Genomic DNA, 5,000 nt, shown 5'->3' on the forward strand with positions numbered 1-5,000 from the left:
GCGAAGCAATACGCCGCTGGGACTTTGAAATATTTCGGAGCGCACCTAAAGTTCGTTATTTTGGCTAAACGGAGCGAAAATCTGCATTTATACCATCACGGACGTTAGTTCAATAGCGTTTAACGATCGATCCACGGTACAGAATGCAAAAATATGATTGTTAAAATTTTCGACTAATCGGTTCTAAGAGGCGAAGCAATACGCCGCTGGGACTTTGAAATATTTCGGAGCGCACCTAAAGTTCGTTATTTTGGCTAAACGGAGCGAAAATCTGCATTTATACCATCACGGACGTTAGTTTAATAGCGTTTAACGATGGATCCACGGTACAGAATGCAAAAATATGATTGTTAAAATTTTCGACTAATCGGTTCTAAGAGGCGAAGCAATACGCCGCTGGGACTTTGAAATATTTCGGAGCGCACCTAAAGTTCGTTATTTTGGCTAAACGGAGCGAAAATCTGCATTTATACCATCACGGACGTTAGTTCAATAGCGTTTAACGATCGATCCACGGTACAGAATGCAAAAATATGATTGTTAAAATTTTCGACTAATCGGTTCTAAGAGGCGAAGCAATACGCCGCTGGGACTTTGAAATATTTCGGAGCGCACCTAAAGTTAGTTATTTTGGCTAAACGGAGCGAAAATCTGCATTTATACCATCACGGACGTTAGTTTAATAGCGTTTAACGATGGATCCACGGTACAGAATGCAAAAATATGATTGTTAAAATTTTCGACTAATCGGTTCTAAGAGGCGAAGCAATACGCCGCTGGGACTTTGAAATATTTCGGAGCGCACCTAAAGTTCGTTATTTTGGCTAAACGGAGCGAAAATCTGCATTTATACCATCACGGACGTTAGTTCAATAGCGTTTAACGATCGATCCACGGTACAGAATGCAAAAATATGATTGTTAAAATTTTCGACTAATCGGTTCTAAGAGGCGAAGCAATACGCCGCTGGGACTTTGAAATATTTCGGAGCGCACCTAAAGTTCGTTATTTTGGCTAAACGGAGCGAAAATCTGCATTTATACCATCACGGACGTTAGTTTAATAGCGTTTAACGATGGATCCACGGTACAGAATGCAAAAATATGATTGTTAAAATTTTCGACTAATCGGTTCTAAGAGGCGAAGCAATACGCCGCTGGGACTTTGAAATATTTCGGAGCGCACCTAAAGTTCGTTATTTTGGCTAAACGGAGCGAAAATCTGCATTTATACCATCACGGACGTTAGTTTAATAGCGTTTAACGATGGATCCACGGTACAGAATGCAAAAATATGATTGTTAAAATTTTCGACTAATCGGTTCTAAGAGGCGAAGCAATACGCCGCTGGGACTTTGAAATATTTCGGAGCGCACCTAAAGTTCGTTATTTTGGCTAAACGGAGCGAAAATCTGCATTTGTACCATCACGGACGTTAGTTCAATAGCGTTTAACGATCGATCCACGGTACAGAATGCAAAAATATGATTGTTAAAATTTTCGACTAATCGGTTCTAAGAGGCGAAGCAATACGCCGCTGGGACTTTGAAATATTTCGGAGCGCACCTAAAGTTAGTTATTTTGGCTAAACGGAGCGAAAATCTGCATTTATACCATCACGGACGTTAGTTTAATAGCGTTTAACGATGGATCCACGGTACAGAATGCAAAAATATGATTGTTAAAATTTTCGACTAATCGGTTCTAAGAGGCGAAGCAATACGCCGCTGGGACTTTGAAATATTTCGGAGCGCACCTAAAGTTCGTTATTTTGGCTAAACGGAGCGAAAATCTGCATTTATACCATCACGGACGTTAGTTTAATAGCGTTTAACGATCGATCCACGGTACAGAATGCAAAAATATGATTGTTAAAATTTTCGACTAATCGGTTCTAAGAGGCGAAGCAATACGCCGCTGGGACTTTGAAATATTTCGGAGCGCACCTAAAGTTCGTTATTTTGGCTAAACGGAGCGAAAATCTGCATTTATACCATCACGGACGTTAGTTTAATAGCGTTTAACGATGGATCCACGGTACAGAATGCAAAAATATGATTGTTAAAATTTTCGACTAATCGGTTCTAAGAGGCGAAGCAATACGCCGCTGGGACTTTGAAATATTTCGGAGCGCACCTAAAGTTCGTTATTTTGGCTAAACGGAGCGAAAATCTGCATTTATACCATCACGGACGTTAGTTCAATAGCGTTTAACGATCGATCCACGGTACAGAATGCAAAAATATGATTGTTAAAATTTTCGACTAATCGGTTCTAAGAGGCGAAGCAATACGCCGCTGGGACTTTGAAATATTTCGGAGCGCACCTAAAGTTCGTTATTTTGGCTAAACGGAGCGAAAATCTGCATTTATACCATCACGGACGTTAGTTTAATAGCGTTTAACGATGGATCCACGGTACAGAATGCAAAAATATGATTGTTAAAATTTTCGACTAATCGGTTCTAAGAGGCGAAGCAATACGCCGCTGGGACTTTGAAATATTTCGGAGCGCACCTAAAGTTCGTTATTTTGGCTAAACGGAGCGAAAATCTGCATTTATACCATCACGGACGTTAGTTTAATAGCGTTTAACGATCGATCCACGGTACAGAATGCAAAAATATGATTGTTAAAATTTTCGACTAATCGGTTCTAAGAGGCGAAGCAATACGCCGCTGGGACTTTGAAATATTTCGGAGCGCACCTAAAGTTCGTTATTTTGGCTAAACGGAGCGAAAATCTGCATTTATACCATCACGGACGTTAGTTTAATAGCGTTTAACGATGGATCCACGGTACAGAATGCAAAAATATGATTGTTAAAATTTTCGACTAATCGGTTCTAAGAGGCGAAGCAATACGCCGCTGGGACTTTGAAATATTTCGGAGCGCACCTAAAGTTCGTTATTTTGGCTAAACGGAGCGAAAATCTGCATTTATACCATCACGGACGTTAGTTCAATAGCGTTTAACGATCGATCCACGGTACAGAATGCAAAAATATGATTGTTAAAATTTTCGACTAATCGGTTCTAAGAGGCGAAGCAATACGCCGCTGGGACTTTGAAATATTTCGGAGCGCACCTAAAGTTCGTTATTTTGGCTAAACGGAGCGAAAATCTGCATTTATACCATCACGGACGTTAGTTTAATAGCGTTTAACGATGGATCCATGGTACAGAATGCAAAAATATGATTGTTAAAATTTTCGACTAATCGGTTCTAAGAGGCGAAGCAATACGCCGCTGGGACTTTGAAATATTTCGGAGCGCACCTAAAGTTCGTTATTTTGGCTAAACGGAGCGAAAATCTGCATTTATACCATCACGGACGTTAGTTTAATAGCGTTTAACGATGGATCCACGGTACAGAATGCAAAAATATGATTGTTAAAATTTTCGACTAATCGGTTCTAAGAGGCGAAGCAATACGCCGCTGGGACTTTGAAATATTTCGGAGCGCACCTAAAGTTCGTTATTTTGGCTAAACGGAGCGAAAATCTGCATTTATACCATCACGGACGTTAGTTCAATAGCGTTTAACGATCGATCCACGGTATAGAATGCAAAAATATGATTGTTAAAATTTTCGACTAATCGGTTCTAAGAGGCGAAGCAATACGCCGCTGGGACTTTGAAATATTTCGGAGCGCACCTAAAGTTCGTTATTTTGGCTAAACGGAGCGAAAATCTGCATTTATACCATCACGGACGTTAGTTTAATAGCGTTTAACGATGGATCCACGGTACAGAATGCAAAAATATGATTGTTAAAATTTTCGACTAATCGGTTCTAAGAGGCGAAGCAATACGCCGCTGGGACTTTGAAATATTTCGGAGCGCACCTAAAGTTCGTTATTTTGGCTAAACGGAGCGAAAATCTGCATTTATACCATCACGGACGTTAGTTCAATAGCGTTTAACGATCGATCCACGGTACAGAATGCAAAAATATGATTGTTAAAATTTTCGACTAATCGGTTCTAAGAGGCGAAGCAATACGCCGCTGGGACTTTGAAATATTTCGGAGCGCACCTAAAGTTCGTTATTTTGGCTAAACGGAGCGAAAATCTGCATTTATACCATCACGGACGTTAGTTTAATAGCGTTTAACGATGGATCCACGGTACAGAATGCAAAAATATGATTGTTAAAATTTTCGACTAATCGGTTCTAAGAGGCGAAGCAATACGCCGCTGGGACTTTGAAATATTTCGGAGCGCACCTAAAGTTCGTTATTTTGGCTAAACGGAGCGAAAATCTGCATTTATACCATCACGGACGTTAGTTTAATAGCGTTTAACGATCGATCCACGGTACAGAATGCAAAAATATGATTGTTAAAATTTTCGACTAATCGGTTCTAAGAGGCGAAGCAATACGCCGCTGGGACTTTGAAATATTTCGGAGCGCACCTAAAGTTCGTTATTTTGGCTAAACGGAGCGAAAATCTGCATTTATACCATCACGGACGTTAGTTTAATAGCGTTTAACGATGGATCCACGGTACAGAATGCAAAAATATGATTGTTAAAATTTTCGACTAATCGGTTCTAAGAGGCGAAGCAATACGCCGCTGGGACTTTGAAATATTTCGGAGCGCACCTAAAGTTCGTTATTTTGGCTAAACGGAGCGAAAATCTGCATTTATACCATCACGGACGTTAGTTTAATAGCGTTTAACGATGGATCCACGGTACAGAATGCAAAAATATGATTGTTAAAATTTTCGACTTATCGGTTCTGGATCACTGAAAAATCAAAAAAAATTATTAATTTTGATTAATTAAATTACATATGTAGTTTTATATTGTTATAGTCTCGTATTTGTTAATGTTTTGTCGTAAGAAAATGCAAAAATATCGTTTTAATGTTTTCGTCTCATCGGTTCTGGATCGCTGAAAAATCAAAAAAAAATATTAATTTTGATTAATTAAATTACAAATGGAGTTTTATATTGCTATAGTCGCTTATTTGTTAATGTTTTACCGTAAGAAAAT

This window comes from Osmia lignaria, chromosome 11 (assembly GCF_051020975.1).
Source record: "Osmia lignaria lignaria isolate PbOS001 chromosome 11, iyOsmLign1, whole genome shotgun sequence".
In the NCBI taxonomy this organism is placed as follows: domain Eukaryota; kingdom Metazoa; phylum Arthropoda; class Insecta; order Hymenoptera; family Megachilidae; genus Osmia; species Osmia lignaria.